Genomic DNA, 21,400 nt, shown 5'->3' with positions numbered 1-21,400 from the left:
TTCTTAAAAAATTAAAATTAAAGAAAAAATTAAAAACACTAAAACCATTTTTTTCCCGGAATAGACCTAAAATTAAAAGGGGAAAAAAAAAAAAAAAAAGGCAATAACTAAATACACTCATCTCCCCCCCCCCCCCCCCCAAAAAAAAAACCAAACCACATTTATAAACGCAGCGCAAGGCGGCGGCTGCTCCGCGTCCCCTGGAGCATCGGCCGCGCCGCACCGCGGGGTTCCCCCCTTGCCCAAACTTTCCTGCCGCCGCCACCCCGTTAATCCCCCGGCAGATGTTGTCGGCGGCTCTCGGCACTAAGTAAACAATGCGGGGCCCGGCACAACAAAAGATTTCCCACTTCACCCCGCCGCTCCGCGCCCACCCGCGCAACTTGCGCGGCCGCCTCCCACCACCATCACATTTCCACCTACCCTCCCCTCCTTGGGGTTTTTTTTTTTGCCTCCTCTGTCCCCCTCGCCGGTGAGATTGACTAAAGCAAAGATGTCCTCGCTTTTCCCTTGTCCTTCTCGCCGGGAAGCGCAGCCGCCGCCGCTCCCTTACCTGCTCCCGGCCGCCGCCAGCCCCGCGCCGCTCTTCACCGCCGCATCCCTTCCCGCATCCACCGCCGGGCTCTGCTTGCCGGAGATCCACCTTAAAAACGCCACCCGCTCGCACACCGCACAAAAAAAAAAAAACTTAATCCTTCCCCCCCACCCCCCTTTCCCCGCTCTCCTGCTCCGCCCGCCGCCGCGCCGGGAGCGGACGGGGGCACCGGAGCCCCGCAGCAGCAGCGGAGAGGATGCTAATTGCAACTTGGGGGGGAGGGCCGCTCTTCCCCCCCCCCCCCCTTTCTCCTTCCTCTTTTTTTTTTTCCCTCCTTCTTTTTTTTTCCCTTTTTTGTTTGGTTTTTTTTTTTTTTTTTTTTTTTTAAGCCAGAAAGTGCCCGGGCGGCGTTGGGCGGAGCGGCCGCTCCCCCTCGCCACGCTGGGTGAGCGGAGAGCGAGGAGAGGTAGAGGCTCTCACTGCCTCGCTTTTTTTTTTTTTTTTTTTCCTTCTTCTTTTTTCCTTCTTTTTTTTTTTTTTTTTTTTTTTTTTTTTTTTTTTTTTGGGCAATAGGCGGGGTCTCTCCTTGCAAACCAATGACACAAACCCACATGGACCAGCCTCGCCCCCTATAGATACTCTTCACTACAAATAGGCTCTCTCGGGGGATTAGTGGATCAGCTAAAGTACAAACAGACGCAGCGAGGAAGGGGCGGGGGGGCGGCGGGAGGCGCCGGGGGGGGGGGGGGCCCGGCACCGGGACCGTGCGGGGAAGGGCAGAGGCTCGGCGGGGCTCCGGGGGCGCGGAAGGGGCTCCGCGGGGCGCGGCGCCTGTTGCGCTCGGCGGAGGGCGGGGGGGGCGCGGGCAGGGGCGGCCGCCGCCGCCGCCGCCTTTGTTCGGCCACCGGAGCTCAGCGCGCCCGGCCCGGCTCGGCAGCAGCCCGGGCACCGCCGCCGGCCCCGGGGGGACGCCCAGCCCGGCCCCCGCTGCCCCGCGCCCTTTGTACCGCGGCTGCCCCGCGCCCTTTGTACCGCGGCCCCCCCGCGCCGCGCTCGCATCCCACCCGCCGGCCCCGCACCGCGGCCGGAGCGGATGCGGGGAGGCCGGCGAATAAAGGCCACCGGGGAATGGAGGCCACCGGGGATGCGCGGCCGGCGCTGTTGACATCCCCGAGGCCGAGGGGCTGCCACGTCCGTCCCCTCCGAGCGCCCAGTTTGCTGTGACCGGGGTGTGATCGCGGCGGGGCGTTCGGCTGGGTGCGAGATAACGAGAGCGCGCTCGGCGCGCATCTATTTCTATTTGTATTCCGTATTACCCCCGTAGATTTGGGAATTAATGTTTTGACAGACGTTCTTCATCTGCTTATCACAAGAATGTGGGCAGGTGGTGATCCCATCTTTTTGTTGTATAATCATCGAGCCTCCTGCATTATATATATCCCGTGCTTCTCAATCAGCCTGGGAAACAGTACATTCCTTTCCTGCTCGAATAAAACCCTTGAACCAGCTCAATTGTCCATCACAATTAATAAGCGAGCTTCAGTTTTTGTGGATGGAATTGCACGGTTAAGGGCCTAAAGATCTTGATTCTTATAAGCACGTTGTATATCCTTAGTGGATGTTTACACCATGTCCATCATTTGTCCTCGCAGCACCTGCTGCCGGGGGCTGCTGCCGCTGTCCTGCAGAAGCTGAAGCCTCACGTGGCCTCAGATCCCCAGGATTCCCCGTGGTGTCAGGGCAGAGATGGCCACAGCTGTGGCCACCCCGTGACGCCCAGGCTCTGCACGATGTGGGTACGGCCAGGCACCTCCACGTAGATTTTAGCAAAATTCAGCAGCTTTCAGCTGGAAGATGCATCTAATTCTGCACTTTTCCCTTTGGCAAAAGTCCCTCCAAAGGGAAAACTCTGCCTGCCTGGTGGAAACCTCAACATGAAAATCACCATTTCCGTATTACTGGGACTTCTTGGATTTCCTTTATCGGCAGCACTGCTAACTGTCAAAATATTGTGGGCAGCTCCTTTGCACGTGGAACGTGGGCTGCAGCAGATGGAGGGATTTGCACTGACCAAGGCCTTGCTCATGGCATTGCAGTGGGGAATTTTTTACACCACGACCCCCCCCCTCTCTCTTTGCTTTACCCAATTTGCTTTGTTAAACATTACATACACAATGTATGGGGGCGCAGGGCAGGAACACAGCAATTGCTTCTAATAAATAACCTTGAGTTCATGATGTAAACAAAGGCAGTGACATAAGTTGAGGCCAAAGACACAAATAATTATTTCATTACCAGAGCAATTAGGTTACAGGTTGTAAAGGAGAAAGCTCTGAAGCTACACATCTTTGAGTTTAGCAGGGGGCAATCCTCAGGCATGTGGATTTTTCTTCAAACTATTTGGATTGCGATCGAACATTCATCAAGTGTGAAATAGCCTTTGTAATGAGATGCTCGGAAAGAAGATACACACTGGGTTCAGTGGGAGGCCTGCAACGATGGGGTTTAACTTCAAATTGCAGCTTTTAAAACTTCCATTCAGCTGCTGTCCAACCTTGAAGGAGCTTCGGCTCCTCCAGTGTCTCACTGGTTTGTGTAAAATTCGATGTGTGCTCAGAGTGGGGCGTTTTGGCTTCCCAGAGCTTGGGAGCAGCAGTTTTGGAACAAGTAAAAGAATTAACAGCCCAAGAAGAGGATTGTTGTGCTGCGTGCGGGCACAGACCAGACCTCTCTTCTGGTCTCTTTCCTGTGGGTTGTTTCTATATTTTACCCAACTTCTGGACAGATGTTTCAGGCAGTAAGGCTGTTACTGAAAAGGAAGGTTCCACACATCTCTGAGGCACCCAACCTTATGGACTAACTGGGGGTAGCTGTGCTGATAATCCCTACTAGGAGAAGAATAGTCCTGGGAACGTAGCTGCTGAGGGATGCCTGCAAAGCAAAACCAAGCTGTTCCTCTATTCTAGTTATTTTAATCTATCAGTAGCTGTACTGAAAAGTTCTTGGTAACAAGTAGGAAACAAGCCCTTCCAGCATCATTCTTTGTGAAATCAAATGAACTTTAAAAAATGTACTTCCTACGATTCCTTCCAGAATGAGAACTGGGTGTTTGGGGTGCAGGATTTACACGATGCCCCCTTTTCCCTGCCAGCCAGGGTTCACCTCCCTTGCTGGATAGCACTGCTTGCCCAGTGTTGCAGCTTTACTCCCTAAAATACAACAGAAAGTCTGCAGCCCCTGTGTCGGTACCAGTTCCATTTGATGAATTTGTAATTATTTTTAGTAAGGGATTACATGCTTCTCTTGTGAATAACTTGTTTTCTCTGAGCAGGGGATTCAGGGGAACGGTGATGTTGGGATATTGTTTCCTGACCCACATGCTGGCTCTGAGCAGCTGAGCGCCCGTCACACGAGGCTCTGTCAAGCAGGAGCACAATCACACTTTGCCTCTACACTTCACTGACACGTCAGCCTGGGAGCAGCACCTCCTGCTGCACTGGTATGGCTCGAGGAACTAAAAAAAAAAAAAAAAAAAGTAAATAAAATTTACAGCCTGCTTTTCATAAAGAGGTTGATTTGCAGATGCAAATGTGGGCCTTGATCCTGCAAAGACGATGCTCCTGTGTCGCTTTTATGTAGCGCGAGGAGTCACAGTGACTTCAGCTGGATGACTCTCAGTGCATAAATTTCAGCACCGGCATCTCCCTCCCTGCAGATTTAGAGCGAGTATCTGTTGACTAGAATAGACCAGTTATTTTACTGCTCCGAGTGTTTGTGCAACTTAGTTACTCGGTGCTATGCAGGAACAGGCAGTCACAAATCCTGCCTCGATCCTTCTGAGCCGCGTTTGATCGTTAGAAATGAGATTTGGATGTGAGGAGCGCCGAGTATCCAGCACCAACGTCAATACCCCATTTATTTTTTACCAGTTTTTAAAATGTAACTCGTTTTGAGCAGATATGCTGGCTAGGTTGTAATGGATAATCATTACAGTAATTGAGAAGGTGCTCATGGTTTTTTTACAAATGGGTGGCAGGAAACACTTGTTTTCTAGAAATGTAAGTCAAGAGTTTGGTTCATCTGCCTGCAATACAAGTTCAATAAGCAGGAATATGGATACAGTGAGGCATGTTCCTGAAAGGCTTTTGTGAGTGTAAATCTGGAGAAATGGAGAAATGAACTGGTTTATTTTCCTCCGTACTCCACTTTGAAGATTAGCACCCTACTTTAACTTTAAAATGCATTAAAAGAAGCACGTCCTTCATTTCACTCCGGTGACTGATGCAAACCAGGGATGGATTTGTTCCAAAATGTATTTGGTAAACTGCTCTGGACCTGAGCATTTAGAAGATGGGTTGTTTTTCTTACAGTTTTGATCTCACACCAGACTGACACGGGTATATAAGCACCATCAAGAACAATTACTTTTAGTGGGGAGCCAAAATTCCAACATTTGGTATCAGTCTTGTAAAAGTTAGTTCATCAGGAGGATGTTTCACATCACTTTTTTTATTATTTACCGTAAGGATGTCATCCAGTGTGAGGGATTGCACCGGTAGAAAAAAATTGCTGTTAAAGGTAGTGTATGATCTTAGATCAGAAGCTTCCCCCTCCATTTTAGGATCAGTTTTTAGAATTTAATTACTGTAACACTATTTTTTACAGATTTAAAAGGTTTTCAATGCAGACTTGGAGTTTCATATTGTAACAGTAACTTAATGCAAGTGAAAAGGACTCATTCATGCCACAAGCTCTCAGTGGGAGCCCAGGGAAAGAAGGGTGGATGCATTTATCTTTTTTTTTTCTTTCTGGTTTAAAAGCACAGTGAATCTTGCTTGTCATCATGAAAAAGAAACCACCAAGGCAGGTTTCAGTGTGGAAGTTGCCAGGAATAACAGTTCTCAGTATTCCATGGGAGTATCTCAAGTGGATTCCTTACAGGAGATGACCCTCATTTGTCCTCTTACACTGATGCTGCCTTGGTGTTTGACGTGCTGGGTCCCCCAGCTCTGATCCCACACTGCTATGGGTGGTCAATGTGTTCTATAAGGGTCCTGAGACCACAAATCTTCCTTGGTCCTGCCCTTCCTGTGGGAGCAGGACTTGCACATCCTGGGCAATGTCCTGCAGCAGGGTCACGCTGGACTTTGAGCTCCTGCTTGGCAAAGCGTGGGTTATCTGCAGTCTGGGCAGAAACTCTCTCAGCTCTCCCTAATTTTGAAAGAAAACCAAGCCCACTAAAAAAAAAAAAAATAGCCGTTTGTGCTCAGCTGCTGCCGCAAGTGCCTCCAGGAGCAGTTGGCTCCTCTGGGCCCCGGCCACGCGCTCCCAGCCCTCCCTGCCTCCTCCCGCTGCCAGCACCAGCATTTGTGCAGCTGCAAGGTGAAGTGGATCAGGGAACAGATCCAGCTGAACACTAATCCTGGGGAAGAGGGGAGGGGGGAGTTTAAAAAAAAAAAAAAAAAAGCTTATTTTCAGCTGGATCTGTTGCCCAGGCTGGTTCTGCCTTCAGCCTCGTGGGACACGTGCTCTCACCAGGAGAGGCTGCAGCGGGAGGAAGGAGCAGCCGGGGCAGGGGGAGCAGGGCTGGGTTTATGGCAGCGCTGGTTACGCTGCCCGAGGAGCATTTGTCAGGCTATGACCTCGTGTTAATGTATTAACTGTGCCCGTGCCCCATGCAGCGGAGGTGACAGCGCTGGGCTTTCACTCCCAGAACCATGACACTGCGTTCTGCAGGATCTGGGGGAGAAAAGGCTCCGGTGGAGTTCATGTTTCTCTTTTAAATACAGGGACATGGCTGTGGTGGGGAGACAAGCGTGGGTTCACAGGGATCAGGGTACCCACACACATTATCGGAATTTATTAATCCTCTCCTGGCTTCGACTGCAGCAACAAGTGGGCTGTAAGACCAGCAAAACACCTGGGATCCCCTAATACAATATATAAAACAATTTAGTTCAACAGTACATTGATCGTAATGGTAGCAGTTGTGTTGCAATCTGGGCTCGGCATCGTACTTTCCTCACATCAAATTAAATATAGATTTTGACCGATTTCCACAAAGTCGCACAAATTTAGGGGCCGGGTGATGTTTTACATAATATGTTGGTGTTATCCCTTCTTGGTAAATTTATTCCTGTTGAGAAAGAAAAGGAGTTCCATGCTGAGAACTCTTGAATTGAATCGATGATTAGAACGAGGCAATACATATTACTTCTGCCCTAGTACAGCCACTGAATTCAAATCGGTGGGAAATTCTCAAATCCATTTCCCTTCGCAAACATGAGCAAAAGGATGCCAACATACAATAAAATTCTCTTTTCATAATCCTGTTGTGGGGTTTTTTACCCCTGCATGTGTGTGAAATCATTATGCAGAACTGTTGGGGTATATTTATTCCCATTTTCTTCGGTTTATATTCTTAAACAAGGAATTACAAGTCTGGAGAAAAGCTTCACAGAGTGCATGCACATTTGTACCCCCCTTCCATAAAACATCTTAATGTCATCGCTGCATGAGCAGAATTGTTCTGCTGATAGAACACAGGGCTGATGTTTAATCTTTCCAGGAAAGTTTAATGAAAGGTGCTTGAATCAATCTGTCTGGTTTAAAGTTTGAAGGGCATTTGGATGCTCTAATTTGATGTATGTGCCAGGTGTTTCTAAACAAATAGTAATCAGATAAAGACACTTCCTTCTCCCTCTCCCTTATCATGGACTTCCTCAACCTTTACCTTCCATAAACGCCAGCTTGTTTCAATGGCCTCTGCTTCCAGCATCCTGTAATATCTTAATGGGGAACTCTACAGCACCCAGCCTTTAATTCCACAGTTTTTATTGTTTTGTAAGCCAGTTATTGGGAGACTTAACACTAGAATGTCAACAGAAAAGAGTTTGGTTGCAAAATGAAAGGGTGGACTGTGCCTTCCAGGCAGTGTGCTGCCTTCTGGGATGCTGGGAATGTCCCTGCATGGGCATTGCTGGTGTTTGGAGGGAAATGTGGGCTTGTGTTCCTCAGCTCCGACTCACGGCACCTTATTCTATCTGTCACTCACTGTTTGAATTACAGTCATGCCTGGGGCATCATCTGAGATCTGTTTGCAAAGGAGCTGGCCAAAGGGGGTATGACAGATGTCTCTAAAACCCTCAAGGGTGTGGGAGAGGGAATAGGGAACGAGGATGCACAAATTCTTATAACACAAGAATACATCAAATCACCATTACGTATCAGATTTTACATCTGAGCATCTTTCCCCGTGGTACAAAATTAAATAGTGCATCCAAAATACTGTGGAGCCAAATCACATGATGGGGCTGAAATAATCTTGTGGGATAGAGGTCCATCAGGGGTTACTGTACACAGCCATCCAGGCATGGTCTCTGGGATCATGCTGCTGGCTGTTGGAAGCTAGAAGGGATATTTCTGTTTCTCAGAGTTTGCCCTGGGGCATCCATCGTGATCCATTAGAGACAAGGGCTGGATCCAGCCAGCAGCTCTGACCTTGTCCTCCTTATGCTGGCTGTCTTTGGGAAGATCATCCCAGTTCCAAAGCACCTGCAGGCTGGTGAGTCACAGAGATATCTGGGGAGCAGAGATGCAGTGGCTGGCGCAGAATCCCTGGGCAGGGCAGGAGAAGCTGCTTCCTGGCCAGCATCCTCCTCACCAGAGCCTGCAGTCTCCCATGCTAATTAGGAACTTACTGGCATAAAACTGAAGCAGTACAGCCCTGCACGAGGCCCTCCAAGGATTTCAGTGCCTGGAAGGCATAAGTTGCATTTCATTGATAGTACAATTGTGTCTTAAATCTCTCTGGTCACCAGAGATGTAGCAAGCGTGGTGTCAGCTCGGGAGGGAGTGAGGGAAATGCAGATAAGGCAGCGCCCGTGGATTGCCAGGTGTGATGTAGTGTTGGTAAACAAGTACAAGGGGGCCTGACATGGGTGAGCCTTGTACCCTCCACTGCCATCCAAATAACCCAGGGCCACTCAGCACAGGCTCCTGCGACGGGCACCATCACCAGGTGGGACTGGCACTGGACCTGACCGGGAATTTAAAGAAGGAACAGTGTCCCAGAGGTCTGCTGGGTATTTGGGAGTGATTCCACACATGCATGGGCAGCAAAGCTACCTCCACTCATCCTTCCAATTCTGCATTTTGACTGAGGGGTTTCTTATGGGAAAACAAAGCCCCACAGCCAAATCTCAGCCAGCCCTGCCAAAAGTTGCTCATTGCCAGGTTAATTCAGAACCACAGAATCACAGAGCAGTCCGAGTTGTTGTGTGAGTTGAAGCAAAGGACAACCCACCTGAAAACAGAGCCACTGTCACAGCAGTGACTGCTACAGAGAGGATTTCTGGGTTTTAAACTGAAACAGTTGTACATTGGAAGTCCTATTTTGATATAATTACACTGGTGTAAACATGTCCTGTACCATCTTGCTTATTTTCCTTTACAAACTGGAAGAAGCTGCACTGGTGTCTGCATTTCTTTTAGAGACTGAATTGTGTCCCCGGGAGGATTTTTGCTGCTTTAACAGCAACTTTATCAAAGCAACAGACCTTTGTGGTGAAGACCAGTTCTTAGTTTCTAAGTAAGTATTTTCACTTTTTAGTTGGCAGTAAACAAGCTGTAGGAATCTGATTCTTTAAAGAGAAAGATAAAAGGCGCAGAAGATCTGGTCTCTTACATTCCCATTTCCTGAATAAACTTCAGAACACCGCTGCCAGAGAAATCAGACAATGATTAAAGTTTGAAAAGACCTCTAAGATGCCTTCAATCTTTGCCATTAAATCCCCAGGAAACCTCAGTGCCCAGGATCTGTGGTCAGAAAAAAAATCTCCAAAACACAGAGACAGGACGGATGCTCCTGTTTGTTCCAGTGTCTTTGTGAAAGCACGTGGTGCAATCAGCTTTCTGCTGGGTCCTGCCTTTTAGTACATAAGGTCTTCTCTCCTGGTCTAGGGGAGGTTCCAGGATGAGAAGTTTCTGATCCTGTTCTGTGTCACGTTTTGAGAAGCACTATGTATTCCATGGTGACAGCTAATATAATATAACGTAGTATAATTAATATGACAGGTACCAACTGTGTGTTGATTATGATCAATGATATACTACAGGTACCAGCTGTGTGTATAGACTGTTCTGGTTTGGGATCTTTCCTTGTCTGGGACACATCTTTCTTTTCCTCCTGCTTCCCAGTATGGCCTCTGCTCCATCCCTTTGTATCTCCAAGGTTTTGGTGAGTGCATTCAGTAGCACAATGAAGAGCCCTGGGAGGTGCAGCAGTACTTGGGTGGATATTGGAGGTACAGGCCAGTCTCCCAAACCAGAATTCCATGCAATTCTCTTTCCAAAGCACACATTTGGATGTGACCATATCCACAAACAGGCAGCAACAGGGACAGCTGCTCTCCTTGGGGAAGCAAGCAGAAGTCTTCACTAGCCAGGCTCAAACACTTTGACAAGTGAAGAGGATCTTTCAATTGCCATTGATGCTGTTTTCTAGGGAAATTTTAGTTCATTTAGAGAACCATCTTACTTAAAAGTCAGGTACCTAAAGCTATAGGGGCTGAGTCTGGAGTGATTCTTGTTGAGAAGCTGGGGAGCAGCAGCAATGCCCCTGTGCTGCGTTGGCTCTCAGCAGTGTGAGCAAACAGGAGTTTTATAAACCACAAATGCAATGTGATTTCCAGATAAACTTTTCTTTGTGCCTCTGAGAAGTCTGTTGGGTATGGATCCTGAGCTAAGCAGTTGCTCATTACTGGAATTAACTCATCCTGCCTTTATTTCTGTGCATTAGCAAGGATGGGAGTAACTCCTGTGCAAAATTCGGCCTAAACTAAAATCCTGGGAAATTGTGTTGGGTAGGGCCTAGGTTTTGTTTAAACAAATAAACAGAAAGTACAAAAAGGAAAGAACTACTCAGAGCCAACCCCAAAGGGATTGTGTCGTGCAAACCAACATTGGCATTCATCCTCTGCAGGTTTTTATCTAATTTAGATAAATATCTAAATCAAATTTCATTTGCAAAACAAAAAGAGGCACTTAATCTAGAAAATATCAAACTGGGAAACTGGGAAACTTTTTCATTTGGGGCTTTTATTCTACAGGAGGCTATTTCCTGAAATCATGATGAATTTGCAAATAGTTTCAGCTGTCCCAAAATTGCACTTTTCAGCAAACAGCTACTTGTCTGATGAAAATCACTCAGCTGTTACCAAGGTCTTGGCTAGCTCTGGCTGTTACATTTCCAATGGGATTTTGCTACAACAGTTAAGCAGGAGCATCCTGGGAGTTTAAATATGGATCATTCCCCCCATCCTGTTGCAACTTCTGCAGCTTCAGCTTTTCCTTGGCTCCTGCGTGCTGGGGGCTGGGGATGTGCAGAGGGATGGCAGCACTGCTGCTGGAGCATCCTTCAGGAGGAAACAAGGACAAGGTGCAGCGTTTGGGATGAAGTCTGAAGGAGTTACAAAGTGTAGTTGGAGAGGGAGGGCTGGATGGAGAGCCCAAGTGGAGCTGGGCAGGGTTGGAGGATCTCTGTGGGAAGAGAAGCATCCTGGCAGCTCCTGGCTGCCAGCTATCAAATATAAATGTTATCTAGTGAGGGAGGCTGGGGGGAAAAAAAGGCTTTAAAATCCAGTTTTACACACATTGTGTTTTGAGTAAATATTATTTTAGCTATCTAAAGTATTCAAACTAATCATGGCAGTTTCCTTTAATGCCTGCCATTCCAGGCACAAGGTTTATTTACTGTAATGTAATACATCTTGAGGGAATGTCGTATGCAGATATTAGCAATTAACTCATTAATCTAAAAATCACAATTCTTGCAATTAATAGAGCACTGCACAGTCACTCTAATTACAAACTCTGCACAAAAGGCCAGTCTCACAGGGAGCATGTAGCCTCCTAATTAGCCAAGATTTCAAAGGCAGACAGAAAATTGAGATGTTGAGGGTCAGGGAGGGAAAGATGTGACTACAGTGCACTGCGAGCATGTGTGACAGCGGGACTGACAAGCAGTGCATGAAGAGTTCCTGTGTGGGGTGGCACTCCCCTGCCCAGGACAGGTGTGTGCTGTCTGCCCATGGTGCTGCCATGGATTTTGGGGGGAGGCACCGCAGGGACCTGTGGCTCCTCCAGCCAGGCACTTCCCAAACTTTGGCAGGGTGCTCAGACAGAGGAGCCTGAGGAAGGCACTGCTTTGCCTGCTGGGACACCCACGGCCACGCCGGGGGCCCAGGGGTGGGGAGCCCCTCGGGATGTCGGAATGTGGCTCAGCATCTTCTCCCCAGGTCCCACAGGACGGAGCCTCCTGGCTCCAGGCCAGTGAAGCACTTCTGTGCGGTTTAACTGTAAGGACAGGAATAACCCTGCTGGTTTCCTTGGGGCTGCTCACACACTTAAGGACTGGTCGATTTGGAAAAAGTGCTCAGCACGAAGCAGGAGCAAGTCCTCCATGGCTGGGCATGACCTTGCACTCTTTCAGCATCTCCATTTTTCCAGCTGTAAATGGCAGCAACAAGACAACAGTTCCCTCGCTGCTCCTGTGCCAACTGGTGTGGTGGCAGAGCCCTGCAGCCACCCACCTGCCTCTGGAGTCACCCACCTGCCTCTGGAGTCACCCACCTGCCCCTGGAATCACCCACCTGCCCCTGGAATCACCCACCTGCCCCTGGAACCATCCACCTGCCTCTGCAGTCACCCACCTGCCCCTGGAATCACCCATCTGCCCCTGGAGTCACCCACCTGCCCCTGGAATCACCCACCTGCCCCTGGAGTCACCCACCTGCCTCTGCAGTCACCCACCTGCCCCTGGAATCACCCACCTGCCCCTGGAATCACCCACCTGCCTCTGCAGTCACCCGCCTGCCCCTGGAGTCACCCACCTGCCCCTGGATGGGCTCTGCCCTTCCCTGAGCCAGGGGAGCTGCTGTGCTCGCTGCACATCCTGGCAGGAGCACTGGCCCCCGGGCACTGCAGGCATGCCTGCCAGGGCTCCGGAAAACATCCCCAGGGATGCTGTGGGAAGTGTTTCCTCACCCAGGCCTCCGCCCAGATGCTATTGTAATCTTTATCTTCAAGCAAGAGACAGGGAGTCTGCCAGGACACGGCTGGTGTTGGTAGAAACTGTTGTCATAAGCTGCCTTAGGGTGGAAAAAGGCTGTATAAGACAAAGCCTGTTTGGCTCACAGAGTAGAAACATGATTGCAGCGCTGACTTCTCTTCCCTTGGATTGTGTCCCTGGGCTCCAGACTCCTGAGAAGTCTGGAAGCTTACGGGTTTAGTCCCAAAGAGAGTATTTTTTTATCATATATTTTTTACTGATCGTGTCCCAGAGATAAACCCGTGTGTGGGCAGCAATCTTTTTAGGCAGCAGCAATTTTTCTAGGGGGCACATCCTGTTATCCTTTCTTGCTTACAGGACCCTTTCAACTCAAACCAAACCGTCAGTGACTACAACAACATTCTTGAAGGACACTGAAAGGCCCAGAATAATAATAATAAAAAAATCTGAGATCTTTTGGGGACTAACAATACTTAAAATGTGTTTGGGAGAGAACTGAGGCAGGTGAAAATGCATCCTAAGGAAAAACACTGTCTATCTGCCACTGATAGGACAGAACTGCACAGAGGGGTGGGACCTTGGAGGCTGAAGTTGGCTCAACATCCCACAGAGAGAGGAAGGCTTGGAAATGATGTCACAGGGGTTTTTTGTCATTTATTGGGCTATGCCAGGAGCTGCTGGTGCTGCTATGGGACAGGGACTAAGCATGATGGTCATCCCTGGAGAGCACTTCACAAGTGGTTAGAAAAGTGGTTAGAGTGGGAAGAAATGTTCATTTCTCTAGAAAGGTGGACCAAATGCTTAAGAAAAAAAAGTTTTGCTAAAATTACAGTCTGTGGATTATTGTTTGCTGGGAACAGAGTGATTCTGATGGATTTTTTAATAACAAAGGTTGCTGGATGTGGGAATAAACAGGAGTTATTAATATATCCTTGCAGGATGCCCTGGCTGGGAGTGGGGTGAAGCTGCAAAGATCTCCAGGGCTCTTGTCTTGTCTTTGCCCTTTCCCTCCTTGTCTTAACCCAATTGTGCCCGACCTGGCTCTGCTGCAGCCGGGGCACTGCAACCTGACCTATGGCCAGGGCTGTTGGGAAACTTTGATTAATTAATGGTTGTAAAGCATTGCTAGGGCTTGGCAGGAAAGGCACAACGGGTACATGAAGTACTGGGAAGGAGCACAATGATGTGATGTTTGTGTACAGAAGAACTCAAGAAGTCAAGTTTTCTTTCTTAAAATGTTCTCTTTTTTTGCCTAAGAATTTCACATATGGAATTGCTGTTGTGAAGGGTTTTGTTGCAGCCTAATGACAGCTATTCAAGGGGCAGAAAGTCAGTGTAAATCTTAAAACCTCTCCATGGCTGTCACGTAATTAATTTCATGTTTTATCAAGATTATCTCCCCAAATGAATGATGAGAATAATATGTTTTCAATACTGTTCATTCAGTAATTAATCATTGCAGGCAAGAAACTTCATTTCAAGTGCTAGTAATGTTTATGTAAATTATTAATCAGAGGGTTGAACTAACAACAGATCACTGGATGCCATCCAGGACATATGAGATGTGACCACTTGCATGCACTTCTTAAAAGCAGGAATTTTATCCAGCCATTTCAAATCACTTAGGAAAGCCAGTAAGTTACAGATATGCTGAGGGAAATCATGCTCAGATTTAAGGATTCAGTATTGCACCACGCATTGTAGAAAAGAAATGAAGAAAAATAAAATGTAAAATTTTTCCTAAAGTTCAAATACAGCGGTCTGTCTTGGAAGACAAAAAAGATGATAAAAAAAGAATTGTTAAGTCCAAGCTGGCAGTTATTAGAATAGTAAAAACATAGTGCTTATGTATATAATGGTTTAACTTAGATTAAAAACCATAACTTATCTGAAAACCCTCTTTTTAGTACATTGGGGGTTAAATATGGTTCAGAGCAGCTCTCACAATTAAATTGTTTTTCCCTTGCTTCAATAAACTATATTAAAAACCATTTCCTGAAAAGTAAGAAAAGATCATTATTTTGTTTGCAAACCAACCCCGTGTTATTCCTTTAAAGGGGAACCATGTGGAGCTCCAGCACCAGGATCACGCACCTGAGCCCAGGCACAGGCAGCAAAGAGCCCTGCTCCTCTCCCAGTGTTCCACAGAATCATGGAATCCTTTAGGTTGGAAAAGCCCTCTAAGACCATCGAGTCCAACTTGATGGGAGGGGTCTGAGGTTTACAGTCACCTCTTCCCTATCCTCACTGGTAGGGGACAGTATTAAAAGCATTCCCAAGGATAAGAGTGCAGTGTGCAATCTCCAAATGACTGCAGGCTCATGTGCTCGCCACGAGAGCAGCTATAAATGCACCTCCAGCCACGAGACTCGTGTTTCAAAGAAGGAAAATGCATGAACCTGTCACCAGCAGGAAGGTGGGCTCCCCAGGCCACGTGCTGCAGTCATGGTACTGTCCTCCTCCTGTTTACCATCCACCCTCTCCCCTTCCCAGGATTTCTGTCATTATTTACTCCGGAATTTCCACCTCAGTAGGGAAGGAGGATGCTCCTCTTCCCTCAGCACTGGAGGAGAGTTGCTGAGGAAGCACTGGGCTCTCCCACTGACACAGCCAGTGGTTTCTGAGGCACTCCCTGACGTGGTGCATCCCCACAAGGACACTGACAGCCTGTCGTGGGACACAGGCACACACGGGGTGGCCCTAAGTGGCACCAAGAATTCCCGTTTCCATTCCCTGCACTGGGAGCTGGGTGGCTCCATCATGGAGGTGGCAAGGTTAAAAAAGATGGGGAGAAATGGGAATATTCCTCCAGGCTTTGTTGTGGATGCAAAGGGCCCTTGAGGGATTAAAATATGAAGATGGAAACTGCCATCTATTTTGGGAAATGTTTTCCTCTCAGGGACTAACTCCAAGGCTATTAATCAGCATAACAAGAAGAGGAAGAGACTCTCAAAGATCAATTGCTCCTCGCTGGAGAACTAGTTCAAAATAATTGTATATGTGTTGGGGCTCTTTTTGGTGTAATTGAATGGTACCAAAAGAGTCAAGTATATTTAAGGGATAATCTCTCCTGTGCTGTAGTGAACAAAGCAATAAATGCCTGTTGAGATTGATTAATCACTGAGGAGGTGCCAAGGAGTTTAATCCATCCCAGAAGTCTTTTATGACGAGGATCCTGCGAAGTGGTGGGGATTATTATTACGCACAAAAACTGATAGAAAATTTAAAAAATCCCTTGTCTTTGAAATACACAAATACTATGTTTCTGCAGCTACCTGCAGGAAACCTCCACCCCAGAGGCTGGGATAAGGATCTGCTGGTCAAACTGCCTGTGGACAGGAAAGGGTCACACAGTGTAATTCCCAGAAAGCTCTCCCATCACCTCCCTCGTTCTGGTGGAGAGGAAAAGCGTGGAATAAGATTCTTCTGACAAAAGAAGCTTCAACAGACAGACCTTTTAGTCTTACAAATCAGCAGGAGAACAGTCATTCGAGCACACAGAAGTGCTCCCAGAGCCAGAAGAGTTTCCTCAGGACCTCTCTGGCTGCACCTCCATCACAAACCACCCAGTGGCACAGCCAGGAACTGTCCCATTTATTTGGGAGTACTTGCTGGATGCAGTAATATATCCCTAAACTATATTTTGGGAAAGATCTTCTTTTGCCCCCCAGTTTCAGCTCAGAATCCCACTAACTCCCAACGTGCTTTATGATAAACAGCAGCTCAAAAGCAGCCTTTATGAGTTGCCATAAAATCTGGGAGGGAAGGCAAGTGCTTCTCCTCATGGAGGCGTAAAGGTGCATTGATCAGGTGCAAAGGTGAGGCTACAAACCTGGGCTGGACGTGGCCATTGCTGGCTCCAACCCACAAAGGGCTGCGTGCTGGGAGTGCACTTTCACTGGCATTGTGCAAAATCAAATGAAAGACATGACAGGAACGAAAGCACCTCAGGGCTTGACAGTTGGCCCTTCAATTCAGTGTGACTTTTGCCATCAGCTTTAGAAAGTGTGGAGTCAGACCCCAAAGGAGACCCACAGCTGCTGTTACCTTAGCAGGGGCAGCTACAGCTGCCTTGACTTCACTTGCACAGGATGTGGTAAGAGTGTCTTCTGGTTAAGGAACTGGATGAGACCCAAGAGATCTGATTTCAGGGTTTATTTCTGCCCTGGACTTCCCATGTGACCTTGGGAATACCGCTTAACTGTGGGTGTCTGTCCCCAGTCACACACCACCACCACCACCACTTCATTTCTGGTCCCAAGCTGGACTTTTAGCAAGGGAGGATGGAGGAAGTCGTGCTAAAGTGCCCCCCATACTTTGCACAACATGGCCCCAGTGTTGGCTGACACCTCTGCGATGCAAAGGCACTGGAATTTTGGAGCAGAACACATCTTTCACATGGCATAAAAACCTTATTTTGCCTACCTGATTGGATAATGCTTGGAGCTGTAACTACTCAGGAATGAACCGTCCCTAACTCTTAGGAGAATGTTTCTGTCTTGATTAATCTAATATGAACAAAAAATATTAGTATGAGAAAAGTCTGAAAATTGCTCTTTATTATTACTTGTAGGTAATAGATGAGTTTAAAATAAAATTCATATTCCCTTCACCTTCTCCTGAACAGTAGCTGGTATTTGATATCAAGAGATTTTTTTCTTATTAAATTAATCAGAACTTGTCAAGTTCTACGTAATGTCAAGGGTTTGGTTGGGTTTATTTTTTGGGAGGGCTAACTTCAGAATGAATACCAGTGAGTTTGAAAAGGGTATACATTTTTCATTATGTCAGATGAAAAGAACATCCTTCCTATTTGTATGATAGAGCAATAAAAGACATCATTGGTGACTTCAGCTCCTGGGTAATTTTTCACTTGTCTCTCTGGTTCATTTTTCTTTGATCAAACAAAGACTAAAAATACTGTGGCATTTTACTACTTCAAAACTCAGGCATACGTAGACTTTATCTTTCCAAGGGAATACTGGAGACTACTGAATATCTGAATTGCCTGAACTCTGTGGTTTTTGGATGAGGACCAGCTTCACCACGTGCAGCAGAGCTGCAGCATCGCCTCTCCCAGGGCTCACTACAACCCCACCCCAGTGCTGCCCCCAGCCAAAGCACCAGTGGGGCTGAATCAGGCAGTTACAAGCTGGGGGGAGTTGCAATGCCTGACTTTTATCGCTCGAATATTTGAAAATCATCTTAATTCCCTTTTTTTTCCCACCAGAGGAGAAAAATGACAATGTCAGAAGCGGCTCAGGCTCCTTGATTGCTTAACTGTCCCCTTCACTTCTCTGACCCTGATTAATTCTCTGCCCGTGCTGCCTGCTCACCTTTGTCTTTCACTTTCTACCTTCTTGCCATGCTTATCTTCGAGCACTTCCCCTAATCCCACTCACTTCTCCATCGTTTATTTTCCTCCTTTGTCCCCAAAATCAATGGCAAAGTTCTTAACTCTTGCTGCCTGAACTTCCTGTCCTTTATCTCACTTCCTCTCCTCTCTGCAGCGGCATGTTCCTACTTCTCCTGTCTCCACCACACATTCATTCAGTGTTTTCTGCAATGCTTTTCCTCCCTTCTCCATCGCTGGCTCTCCACCTTTCCCTGAGCTCCCCTTGCTCCAGCAGCTTTCCCAGCTCACTGGGCACTCACCCTTTCTGCTGAGGCAATGACAGCCCACATTCTGAAGGGCCTTTACTCCACACCTTCTGTTGAGCTCCTCTGCGGTTTTCCCACCAGTCACTCCACTAGCATCGCTGTGGAACCTCTGCTCCCAGATGTGCCCACATCTGCATCTGCCCCTTCAAACACTTTTGCCTCAATCTTCAACTTTTCCATCCCGGCCTTACAATCGCCTCGATTTCCATGACGAAGCTTTCCCTGCTCCCAAAGCCTTCCCTGCAACCCATCCTCTTTCTTCTCACCATTAATAATCCCTGCTCTCTCCCTCATCTAAACTGCTCCGTGTCTCTTGCCTTTTTTAGCCCGTAAGTGCTTTGGGACAGGGAACATGGATCATCTATGTTTATAGAGTGACTGGTAAATTCTGTGACACTGTATAAATATTTCCTTTATTAATTACAGTCTCCAGCATGAGACCTTTCTTCAAAAAAGGTCTGCAGAAAGGAAATATATATTTTGGCAGCATCTCATTGAGTGTGTTGACCTCTGTGTATAATTTCCCTCGCAGCACAGGAAAGCACATCCCACAGCAATCGCTATCGGTGCGGCAGACACGCAGCCCTCCTTCCGCATGCAGGAGATAAAGACCTGTCTGTTAACCTCCTGTTTGTCTCCACATCATCACAGACCCCATTACCTGATAACATTTTAAGCGAGGGTGACGCTTCCTACACCTCGGCTCCTACAATTAGATCTGAGTGTCAGAGAACATCATGTCGGTGCAGGTGAGGAGAAGGGAGGCATTAATCTTCCCTGGTGGCACCCGTGCCAGCTGTTTGTCAGGGCTGGAGTAACATTTCACTTCATTCCCTCACTTTGACACGAGGCTTTCTGTGGTGTTCAAGCCTTCCCTGTCAGTGGGCACTGGCTGAGGAGCTCATTGTGTGGATGCTTCCTCAGATGGCCAACAGCTGAGTTGAGTGCTTCTCACTCATATGGCATCTTATGGTGCTGCTGAGGTGCAGAAAAACTCTCTTGGTGCCTGGGCTGAGTGGGGGGCATGGAGGGGCCTTGGCAAGTGAGTGTCCCATGGTGTGGATTAGCTGAGTGTGATAGGGAGAGCAAAGAGATTGAGAAGAAGTGAAAATCCAGGGAGGAAATATATGCTCTTGCCAAAAATACTATAAATAATTCCTGCCACAGGCAGCACAGCCTGGTCTCAATAATGCCCAGGCTCTTCTTTCAAACTTTCCCCCTGCTCTGCAGAGCTGTGTCTGTACAGCCATGCAGACACAGCCATAGAAGTGTCTTTACACTCACATATTTACAATCACTTTTAATTTTTATAGGGAAGCAGATTAAATTTTGTTCATAAAAGACACTTTTTATCATTTTGACTCTTCCCACATTAGGAATTGTACCAGTTACAACTACACCAAGTATCTAAATATATTTTAAATAATCAGCTGCCTTACCCAAATAGATGAATATGAAATGTGTAGAGACCTCACTCTAGTCCTTCATCAGCTCTCTCATAAATGAGTCTTAATGAAATATTGACTTAGTGCTGGCACTGTTTCAAGAGCTTGCTTGCACCTTACCCCAACCACTGTAATATCAAAAGCCTAATCACAGCATAAATCATCACAAACAAACAAACAAACAATCAAACAAACATGTTTGATTGCTTTGCAATGCGAGAGTTTAACAAGGCTTTCCCAACTGGGATCCTGGAAGCGAGGTAATCCCAAATTGACAGCTGCTCAGCTGGGAACTGTAATGATTGGGACCCAGCAGGGAAAAGTCCATGTGAACTGGGGTTTGAAAGAGCCAGCGATGCCTCAGTAAAAACTCTTATGTTGGAGAGATTGTTCATTCTGAATAGCTATTGAGCCCATCAATAGCTGTGCCCTACTGCAGAAGAAACACACAGACTATTTCTACCCCTGCATTTTACTCACCCGCTTTTACAAATCTCCTCCAGAAAACAGAGGAATAATGAAATGATGTTACAAAATGGTGCAAAAGGCAAAGGCAAAGCCATCAGAGAGCTGCAGAGGGTCCCACAGTGCCAAAGGACTCTGTGGCAAAACTGCAGATTGAATTCAATTCTGCCAGGCTCAAAGGGAAGCCCCAAGCCTTGTCTGTGTGTACTCACTGATGAGCTCCTCTTCAGCTCTCACCACTTAGAAAAGAGATCTGAGAGCCACCGCTGATAGTTTGAAGAAACATCAGTCAAAGCTCCTAGGCAGCCAGAAAGGCAACTAGAATCTATAGGCATGTGTGCCTGAAAGCTCATTTAATTTTTCCAGCTGTATAGCTGGTGCAATAAAAGGTGCTACATCTGTCCATGAGCTCTAATCCATCTGTATCCTTCCACCACCACAACTGCAGCAAAATGCCACTAAACCAGACAACATCATTATGCCACTAGATAAATTCATGTGTGCTCACCTCTTGAATATTGTGTGCCGTTCCCCCGTATCCCCCTCAGCTTGGAAAACGAGATGATTGAAGGGGAAATATGATAAAGATCTGTAATAGCCTGAGTGGCATGGAGGAGGTGTAATGGGAGCGATTATGTGGTACTCAATTTAAGAATAAGTGTTTGCCACATGAAACTTCTGAGCAGTTAAAGCAAATAGCAGGAACTCCTTTTTTTTTTTCCCCACGTAAAACCTACTTAAATTGTGGAATTAATTTGCCTCTGTGTGTCAACTCTATTAAAAAAATAATGGATTTTAAAGGGATAAGAAAAATTTACATGGGGAAAAGCCCAAAGGATGGATTGTGCCTCTTTCTTCCTCTTTCCACTCCTCTGTTCATACTGAGCTGTTCTGACTCATTCCTTCTTGAGTGGTCTCTCACCTCCTTCAGTCTCCACACCTGGCGATAGCTCTGGGCTCTTTAATTACTGTGCAGCTTCTGCTTTATGTGGCTTCCTGCTGGTCGGGAAAGAATATGATCAAATATGGAGAATATATCAAAATATGGCCTTAGCATGCCTGTAGCTCCTTAGGGGGAGCAGGTGTAAGGAAGGGAAAGTATGGATCAGGGCACATTTGGTGTCCCAAAATGATAGTTTTCCCATAACCTCACAGAATCACACAGAATCATTTAGGATGGAAAATACTTCCAAGCTTATTGAATACAACCTGTGACTGATCAGC

General features: G+C 47.1%; 1 protein-coding gene across 2 annotated transcripts in view; it reads right to left on the bottom strand.

Moving 5' to 3' along the window:
* The window catches only part of CTBP2 (C-terminal binding protein 2), a 286,749-nt gene that overhangs the window by 132,175 nt on the left and 133,174 nt on the right, over nt 1-21,400 (bottom strand). The window contains exon 1 of one of the 2 annotated variants that reach the window (XM_032115973.1): nt 554-690. The exons of the other annotated variant lie outside the window; for it this stretch is intronic. The gene's annotated coding sequence lies outside the window, so the exon portion shown is untranslated. Of the gene's footprint in view, nt 1-553; nt 691-21,400 lie in introns of those variants that run through there. 2 annotated transcript variants of the gene reach the window in all.

The sequence above is a fragment of the Corvus moneduloides genome, chromosome 8 (assembly GCF_009650955.1).
Source record: "Corvus moneduloides isolate bCorMon1 chromosome 8, bCorMon1.pri, whole genome shotgun sequence".
Classification (NCBI taxonomy): Eukaryota; Metazoa; Chordata; class Aves; order Passeriformes; family Corvidae; genus Corvus; species Corvus moneduloides.
This window is presented reverse-complemented; position numbering and strand designations above follow the sequence as displayed.